Source organism: Pleurodeles waltl, chromosome 11, assembly GCF_031143425.1.
Source record: "Pleurodeles waltl isolate 20211129_DDA chromosome 11, aPleWal1.hap1.20221129, whole genome shotgun sequence".
Taxonomy (NCBI): Eukaryota; Metazoa; Chordata; class Amphibia; order Caudata; family Salamandridae; genus Pleurodeles; species Pleurodeles waltl.
This window is the reverse complement of record NC_090450.1, coordinates 31,297,687-31,307,978: the sequence shown is the minus strand read 5'-3', so window position 1 is coordinate 31,307,978 and position 10,292 is coordinate 31,297,687.

The following is a 10,292-nucleotide window of genomic DNA, read 5'->3' as shown; positions in this document are numbered from 1 at the left end:
ATTTCATAGTAGTAGTTGTTACATGAATGAGGATGTTCCAAGTTCAGGAGATGCAGCTGAAAGCAACAGATGCCAAAGAGCAGGCCCAGAGAGAAAAACACAGAGGCACAAAGTCCCACAAAGGACCTTTAGGATCACGGGGGTCTATGGGCGACACAGCTAGGGAGTTCTGTAATGAAGGTCATCTAGTTCACAACAAGTATTAAAGTGAGCCAACAGACAAGAATGGGCTGTGAATTATACCCCACCTGTAGAGAGAATTGTCATTAACAAGGATATCATGAACAGGGCAGTCCTTAACCCAGAAAGAAGACTGTCACTGTCAGTAAACCACTATACACTGAAGGGAGTCCCTATTCGCTATCCCTACCAGGACTTACATAAAACTAACACAACTGTCATTAGGTAGACAGTTACTATGGGGACTCTTCCTTATCGGACGGGTGCTCCTAAGGCTGTCATTAAGAAGATTCAGAATAATGAGAATGTCATTTTCAGGGTGGCCATTGACCCAGGTGGCAGTCCAGTAACACACTGTTATGTTACCACCTTGCTGTAGGAAAGTAGCCTCTTTCTAGCTTGGTTACCCCCACTTTTGGCCTGTTTGTTGGTGTGTTTGTGTCTGCTGGGAGCCTGCTAACCAGGACCCCAGAAGTTATGTTCTCTCCCTTACATTTGATTGTTGGTTACTATTAACACAGTATTTCACCCACAATTGGAATACTGGTGACCCCTTATAAGTCCCTAGTATATGATCCAGGGCATTACGGTTCCAGGGGATCCCTATGGGATGCAGCATATATTTTTCCACCCAGAGGTAGCCCATGCAAAGGCTTCTGCAGGACTGCCATTGCAGTCTGCAGGAAAAGGTGCAAGCAGCCTTTCACTGCCATTTTCACTACACCAGGTTACTTATAAGTTATCCCTATGGCAGGCCTCCTAGCCCAGCGGGCAGGGTTCAAAGTACCTGTGTGTGAGGGCACCCCTGCACTAGCAGAGAGGCCCCCACGAAATCCAGGCCCATTTTCCCAGACTTCGTGTGTGGGGACGCCATTTTACGCGTGTACTGGACATAGGTCAATACCTATGTCCCACTACATAATGGTAAATCCAAACATGGACATGTTGGAATCAAACATGTTGGAATCATTTGCAAGCATTGGTTATATGATTCCATACACTCTGGGGGCTTCTTAGAAGACCCCTAGCATTGCCATTTCAGCCTTCTGAGGTTTTCCAGGCAGCCCCAGCTGCTGCCACCTCACACACAGGTTTCTGCCCTCCTGTTGCTTGAAAGGCTTGAGCCTAGGAAGGCTTCTACAAGAATGCCATTGCAGCATGTGGAAAATAGTGCATGCACTATTTCACAGCCATTTTCTCCGCACCATGTCACTTATAAGTCACCTATATATCAGGTCTTCCAACCCTGAAGGCTGGGTGCAAAGTACCTGTGTGTGAGGGCACCTGTGCACTAGCAGAGGTGCCCCCACGTCGTACAGGCCCATTTTCCCAGACTTTGTGAGTGCGGGCGCCATTTTAAGTGTGCACTGGACATAGGTCAATACCTATGTACAGCTTCACAATTGTAACTCTGAATATGGCCAAGTAAGGTGTGTAACAACTGGGAATTGTACCCCAATACTGATTCCAGTATTGGTTGCACAATCCCATGCACTCTGGGGGCTCCACAGTGTACCCTCAGTACTGCCATACCAGCCTCTTGAAGTTTTCCAGGCAGCCCCAGCTCCTACCACCTCACAGACAGGCTTCTGCTCTCCTGTTGCTTGAGCAGCTCAATCCCAGGAAGGCAGAACAATGAATTTCCTTTAGGAGAGGGGTACTAAACCCTCTCCCTTTGGAAACTGGTGCTACAGGTATGGGTGGGGTATCGTCCCAGAGCCTCTGGAAATGCTTTGAAAGGCACAGATGGTGCCCTCCTTGCATAATCCAGTCTGAAGCAGTTCAGGAACCCCCAGTTCCTTCTCTGGCACTAAACTGGACAAAGGGAAGGAGAGTGACCACTCCCCTGTCCATCACCACCCCAGGGGAGGTGCCCAGAGCTCCTCCAGAGTGTCCCTGGGTTTTGCCATCTTGGATTCCAAGGTGGTGGGGCACTCTGGGAACATCTGAGTGGCCAGTGTCAGCAGGTGATGTCAGAGACCCCACCTGATAGGTGCTTACCCGGTTAAGTGACCAATCACCCTCTCAGGGCTATTTATGGTCTCTCCTCTGGGTGTTTCCGCAGATTCGGATTGCAGAACTCCAGCATGAATCCTCTGCATCCTTTACTTCATCTTCCACCTTACAGATCAACCGCTGACTGCTCCTGGAACTCTACAAAACTGCAACAAAGAAGCTAAGACGACTTCTGCAACATTGTCTCTTCAGCTCCTGCTGGCAACAGTTTCCAGGTTGTGCATCCTCCAAGGGCTGCCTGTCTTCAGCCTGCACCAGAAGAACCAAACGAATCTCCTGTGGAGTGACGGAGTCACTTCAATGCTTCAGCAGGCACCTCTCTGCAGTGATGACCAGTGGTGTGGGTTCCATCTGCAGATGACAGGCTTGGATCTAGCAACACGGGTGGTGGACCAAAGTGACTCCGACAGTCCCATTATCCAACTGTCCTTCTTTTGTGGAGGTTAGTCCATGCAAGACAGTCCCCCCGTGCTCCGTGTGACTTGAAGTTGCCAAGGCTTTGGTGCGGCCTTCCAAGAGGTTCTTTGTGCACAGCACAGCTTAGGCCCACAGCACTCCATCCTGCGACTCACAGCTTCCTGAGTGGTTCTCTGGTGGCGTGGGAATCTTTTGTGTCGTGCTGCAGGGGCCTCCATTTGCACCTTTATTGTCTCCATGCTGCGGGACTCCTGTGCATGCTGCCTGGTCTTCTGAGGGCTCTCTAAGTTGCTGAGAGCCCCCTCTGTGTCTCCCTCTTGGTAGAGGCCACCAGGTCCCTCCTGGTCCCAGGCAGCACCATTTCCCAATAACCACAAGCTTTGTGTGTGCCAAGGCTTGTTGGCAGAATCGAGCAATGCAGACCAGACAGCATTCATCCATCCGGTGTGGGACATCTTCTGCACCAACCAGGAACCTGCATCTGACTTCTTATTGCAATACTGACTTCGTCTTCTTACCGGTGGTTCTTCTTTTGCACCTTCATCCGGGTTAGCAGTGGCTCCTCTTCTCCCTGGACTCTCCAGTGCTTCTTGGACTTGGTACCCTTCTTCCGCAGGACTTCAGGTCCAGGAATCCATTGTTGGTGTCTTGCAGTCTCTTCTGGTTCTTGCTGTGTTTTACTACTGCTTTCCTGGGCTCTGGGGTGGGGTGTATTACTTACCTTTGGTGTTTTCTTACACTCCTAGCACCCCTCTACACACTACACTAGGTGGGAAACTGTCTTTCGCATTACACTATTTTAGTATATGGTTTGTGTTCCCCCTAGGCCCATTGCAACCTATTGTGATTTTCACTATTTGCACTGTTTTCTTACCGTATCATTACCTGTTTTTGGTTACTAGTGTATATATTGTGTAATTTACTTACCTCTAAGGGAGTATAGTCTCCAAGTATTTTTGGCCTTCTGTCACTAAAATAAAGCACCTTTATTTTTGTAACACTGAGTATTGTCTTTCACATGTGAGGGTACTGTGTGACTGCAGTGGTATTGCAAGAGATTTGCATGGCTCCTAGTTCAGCCTTGGCTGCTCTGCCTACAGATACCACTAGACACCCTGGCGTTAGCCATCTTGGATTCCAAAGTGTGGGGACCCTCTGCAGACCTCTGAGTGGCCAGTGCCGCAGGGGATGTCAGAGACCTCTCCTGATAGGTACATACCTGGGTAGGTAGCCAATCCCCCTCTCAGGACTATTTAGGGTCTCTCCTCTGGGTGTTTCCTCAGATTAGGTTTGCAAGATTCCTCCAGGACTCCTCTGCATCCTCTGCTTCAGCTTTTGACATTTGGAACAACTGCAGACTGCTTCAGGAACCACTGCAACTGCAGCAAAGTGTCCAGGACGACTCCTGTGACCTGCTACTTCAGCCCCAGCCAGCATTTTCAACAGTTTCCAAGGTGTGCACGCTTGAGCACTGCCTATCTTCACCCTGCACCAGAAGAACTGAAGGATACTCCTGTACTTTACGTCACAGAAATGCAGGGAAAAATTGTGGTTTTATTCACTGATTTGCCTCTGCAGGGCATTCTGGGGAAGAAAACTTTGGGAAATCCTCATAAGCGATACCTCTCTGGACTCCCCTTGATGTCTACTTTACAGAAATATCTGGATTTGTCAGGTTTCCCTAAATGGTTCCCAATTACAAGACTAATTAGTACACTCACCTTAGTTATCGTTATCGCCACAATACATTTAGGGACCTTCCCTGTCGCGGGTACGTGGCCTACCCACTCAAATGAGGTAACATTTTTATCAGAGGGAACTGGGTACTGCTGATGTGGAAGGAAGTTTGTGGCTCTCCTCAGAATCCAGAACTTTGCAGCACCGAAATGTGAGAAAAAGGTGTTTCTTTAGCTACATTTGAGGTTTGATAAGGATTCTCGGTAAGAAAACACAGGGGACCCATGCAAGTCACAACTCCCTGGACTCCTTCGGGTGTCTAGTTTTTAGGAATGTCTGGGTTTGGTAGGTTTCCCTAGGTGGCTGCTGAGCCCAGGACCAAAAATGCAGGTGCCCCCTTTGCAAAGACAGGTGACTTTGTAAAAGGTAATTTTGATGTGTCCATGTTGTGTTTTGGCTCCTTCCCTACTAGGCCTACCCACACAAGTGAGGTACCATGTTTATCAGGAGATGTGGGGGAATGCTGGGTGGAAGGAAATTTGTGGTTCCTCTCAGATTCCAGAACTTTCCATTAACGAAATGTGAGGAAAATGTGTTTTTTTGCCACATTTTGAGGTTTGCAAAGGATTTTGGGTAACAGAACCTGGTGAAAGCACCACAAGTTACCCCATCCTAGGTTCCCCTAGGTGTCTAGTTTTTAAAAATGGACCCGTTTGGTAGGTTTTCCTAGATGCCGGCTGAGCTAGAGGCCAAAATCCACAGCGAGGCACTTCCCAACTACTGCTTCTCAACACCTTATCTTATGTCCATTTTGGAAATACGAAGGTTTCCTTTCGATGAAGTCCAGCAGACGTAACGGTATATTGCTTTCAAATATTTGCCATAGCTGGAAAAAGTTACAGAAGAAAACATGGACAGAAATAGCTGTTTTTTTCAACTCAATTTCAATATTTTTTTATTTCAGCTATAACTTTCTGTAGGAAAACTTAGAAGGATCTACACAAATGACCCCTTGCTAAATTTGGAATTTTGTCTACTTTTAGCTGCCCAGAATCCACCATTGGTTTCACACCCATTTCTGTCACTGACTGGAAGGAGGCTGAAAGCACACAAATAGTAAAAATAGTGTATGTCCCAGAGAAATGCCCAAACTGTGTGGTTTTCTGATTCAAGGCTGCCTGTTCCTGAAGGCTAGGAAGATTCTTATTTTAGCACTGCAGACCCTTTCTTGATGCCATTTGCAGGGGAAAAATAGATGCTTTCTTCTGCAGCACTTTTTCCCATTAACAAAAATAAAAAAATAGCTGTATTTTGGCTAATTATTTGGTCTCCTTCAGGGGAACCCACAAACTCTGGAGAGAAATTTGGTGTGGATAGCTTATGTGGACAAAAGGTTATGGTGGCCTAAGCCCAAACTACTCCAAATAGCCAAAAAAAGGCTCAGCACAGGGCAAGGGGGGAGGCCCACCAGCTAAGGAGTTAAAGGGCCTTAGCCCATTGGTTTAAGAAATGGCCTTACTAGTGCTATGAAATATATGATTGTTATCGTTCAGACTACTGGACGGTACTTGATCTTACACATGTAATGGTATCCCTCTACCACCTTCAGTTCTTTATCAAGGTACCAATAGTAGCTGAGATGTTTCAGAATTTTTTCCCCTTGAAAACCAAAACTGTACTTTTAGAGACATTCACTTTCAGGAATTGGAAATCAACAAAGTGCTGTAATGGTGACAGCTGCTTATTCAGGTTCCTTGGGGTTAAATTGAGTATGACAATGTTGTCAGCAAAAACCTAACGTGGCAGGGGCCAACCCCTAATTCTCCATAAATCACTAGTGTTACTATCCAGATGAAAAGGTAGTTCTGAAATATATAGAAAGAATAATGAAGCCAGGCAGACAAACTTGTTTTATTTCAGTTTTAGTATGAATTACGGATGATAATCCCTTGTCTCTCCAAAGAACCTGGAACCAGGTTGAAGAATATAATGCTATGATTAAGCGCAGCAGCAAAGTGACTGGTATAGCTAATCTCTGGAGTAATTTCCACAAGGTTGACAGTCGAGTCTATTGAACGATGTAGAAAAAGCTGCACAGACTGAAAGGCCTAGATTACTGCTGTACAATAAACAAGCATTTGCAAGGCCACTATAGTTGGCTTTAATATGCAAAGCAAGCAAACAAGGGGTGCCCTTTTTAGGTCCAGCATAAGCGTTTCACCTCTTGTATACTTTTTAAGCCGTCGACCTCTTGTATACTTATACTGTGGGTTCAAAGTGATTTCATCTGTTGGTTCCAGTGTCCTTTAAAATCCTTGTTTGCTAGTGGTCAGTTCTGCCTCTTTGTCCTGCCTTTGTCTCTTTGGGAGCAGGGACCCACTAATGTATAATTACTCCATGTCCTGTTTATCTCTTCTGTAGGGGACCGACTTTTTTGTTTTGCTTTTGCCTGTTCGTCTTATACTGTGGGGGTGAGTTTCAGAACAGCCGCGCTTCCTTGAGCAAGTCCTCCAGCAGGTCTCCCTCCCCCTCTCCCTATCTCTGCAAACATAAAACAAACAGCAGAAGGGGGGATTTTCCCAGGCCATCTTACCCTCGCTTTCTTTTGTTTTGGCTCTGCTTTAAGTAACCTGCCGCCCACCAGCTCCTTGTCTTTTTGTGTCTATCCTTTGCGCAGCGGCAGTGGCGCTTTGAATCTGCTCATTCTGTTTTATGTTTACATTTTGTCATGCACTAAGAGAGTGCATGCCTCTGTTCTCTCACCATATCTCACCCCCACCACCCTCTCTCCTTTGGATCACCCCCCTCCTCGCTCTCCGTTGTGTGAATTCCCCCAACCCTCCAATCTTTTTAACCCACCTGCTGACCATTCTTGTTTTCTTTGGTCTTGCTCATGTTCAGGGAAGCTTCTCTTTTCATTTGTGGAACATTCTTGCTCTCAGCTTAGCCCCAGAATGCACAGTGCTGTTTACGAAAAAAGCCATATAAAAACCACATATCATGGAGGGGGCACCTGGAACCTGATTGGATGCTCAAGCATTAGTTTGTTTTGAGCACTGCGGTTTGTTTCCCTTTGATGACAAAGCTTTCTCAGTAATACTGGCCTCCCGGACAGAGTGTCCACGGAACGTTTAACAACTGGGCTAAAAGTTCGCTCTTTACACAGGTGTTTGATTTATTTTCTGAGTAAGATAACAATATTTGTTCAAAGGTGCACTTTGAACGTGCCTTAAAAAGTAAAAGTGTGCTTGCAGAGATTTCTGTTGGTGGTTACTGATTGCTCAACTCATGTTGGCAAAAAAAGTTTCATTCCTCTTGCCTCAATACTCCCACCCAACATTTATCATTTGCACAAGCTAGGGTGTCCACCATTGGTTTGGAGGGAGATTATCGGGACACACACAAAGTGTACACAGCAGTGTCAAGTGCTGCATGGCCATACACAAACAGCATTCTGGGATTTGTAGGCCTGTTTTTTTTTTTTTAGAACATCAGATCTACAGGATCCGAAATGAAATGCCCCCAGTGATGTTTCAAGAAACAGGACTGTAAATCAGCCTGTTATCTTGGTCACATTTGCTAGGCCCAGTGCCTAATTTGTGCTTGTTGTTTCAGGTGCGGAGCACCGGCACTTATTTTTGAGGGCTGGTACTTATTCTTCTGCCTCAAGCACTTGCTGCGAGCAAAAGACACATTTGGGAAACATGGAAGGGAAAAACGAAAAAGTGTCACAAAGGTAGAAAGCAGAAAGCTGCAAGATTGAGCTGAAGGGGCAGGGAGCGGCTTTAAATGGTTTGAGGAGGCCCGAGACAGCTTCAGGATTACGCTGCCTTAGTACTCTGTGTCTGTACATGTAATCGCAGCATCCATGTATTTCAGAAGAGTTCTTTGGGCACCAGCACATTTTTATTTACAAATTAAGCACTGGCTAAGCCACCTCTGGCCATCTGTTGCCTCCTCATTCGCTCCCCCTCCCTCCCTCATTGCTGCCGTCCTTCCTACGCTGTTTTCTTCTGAACCTGGGAGTATGAGTTGCCCATTTGCTGCAAGAAGGAGAAGGGAAAACTGCAGGGTCTAGCAGAGGACTGGTGTGTGCAGGAGATTCACGTACAAAGCAGAGGCACTGCAGCTGCAGACCTCCATGGTTGGAGCAGTTGGGAGACCACGGGGACGGATGCTGTCCTTCATGTGGCAAGACTGTACCTAGGGTCAGCGCATGGAGCAAGAAGTACAGTTTCTGGGGGAATAAACAAACTTGTCTTCTTTAAATTTGTAAAATATTAGATTCTTTAGGGTTGTATCCATTCCCTGTTCCTTAACCGAGGCACCTTGGAGCTCATTGCTTTGTTTAATCTGTAGTCATTCCATGTGAGGCTGTTTGATTGCTTCACACTCTCTGCAGCTCCCAACCTCAGCACAAACTCTTTAATGTTCCATGCCACACCCCAGGCACTTGTTCCCCATGACCTTGCAACACATGGGCTCCCCTATTATCAAAGCGCCTCATAAGCCACCGTGTGGCTTCAAAGTGTCTACATCCTGCAGCTATTACCTTCCCTCTGTGTCCCAATGAGATCCAACTTTAATTTCCGAGTAAAGCCAGTTAGACATTTAGGGCCAGATGTAGCAAAGGGTTTTACCCATTCTGTATCTATGGGAAAATGTGTTCGTACATATGGCCCTTAGCTTATTGCACTTAGGCTGCTGCCTTTCCAGTGCTAGTGTGTTAGTTACTTGTAATGGTGGGCATCCTAACTTGAGGTTTCACACACAAGCTTAAACTTTCCTATGGAGATAACATCAACGAGGCTACAGAAAAAAGACTGTTGCTGGGAGACGCAAAATGTTTTTTTCTGTTAAATTGATCATTTAGTTGGCTTTTTTGTGTTGGCTTGATTTGCCTAACACAGAGTTAATGTGCTTCAAGAGTTCCTGCGAGGATTGAAATCCCAGATTGGGCCCATCCGCTGTAGTTTTTGAAAGAATCTAATTTCGACAAAGCTCCCTTATCCTCAGGAAGCCTTTTTTTTTTAGAGCAATCAGTTTGAAACCGATCTCCAACAAACGTTTCTAGTGTTGCACATCTAGATTTTTCGGTCCCTGCATTTTTTTTTAAATCTGTGAAAAGTGGTCTTCCAAAATGTTAATGTTTCTAAAATTTTAAGCTAGAATGATTAAGACATGCCAATTGGCCATAAATTAACAGGAGACACAGTGGGGATACCAAAGGATCTTTTTTCTGACCTTCCTTGGTAGCTCTTTTCCTTCGGTTTTGGGCCGTTCAATCCAGTAAACACCCATTATCACGGATTCCCTTAGAGCAGGTGGGGCCTCAAGTGATCCCAGGGGGGCACCAGGCTCTGGCCAAAAGAAGCATTACACAGATAAAAGTGGTTTGTTTTAAACAGAAACATGTTATAGCATTTTTAAAAAGGCAACAGTACTTAACTGCAAAACATCTAGACATATTTAAATATTGCCATCTTTATAAAATAATTGTGAAAAACTCTGAGGGGGGGGCAATGATTATTATTTTTCAACTGGGGGCATGACATTAAAAGTTTAGAGACCACTGCCTTAGAGTCTGCTAGTTTGCTCTGTAGCCGGAAAAGAAGGTATTTGATTAGAGCAATATAGCTTTTGCAGAACAGCTCTCAGGTGGAATGAAGGATGACAATAATCATCTATTAATTTTATTGAACTTAATTGTGTTTAGAAGGCATTAACCTTCAGTGCTTAAATTGTTAAGGAGCCAAATGTCTGGCAAGCAACACTTATTTAGTTACACCCAGCATCTTTTATTAGGGTCAAGCGCGCAAGCGCTCTAGCCTGCTGTAATCTCTCTTTGGGCTTTTAACCCCGCCCACCGCACGCCCATCACTTTCGCTAGTTTGTGGTCTCATCTTTTAAAAATCACTTGATTTTCTTCCTGAAAGGCATACATAGGTCATGCCTTTTCTGGTGTTCATACCTCCTTGAGCGCACCAGCCAACGTCTGAAAA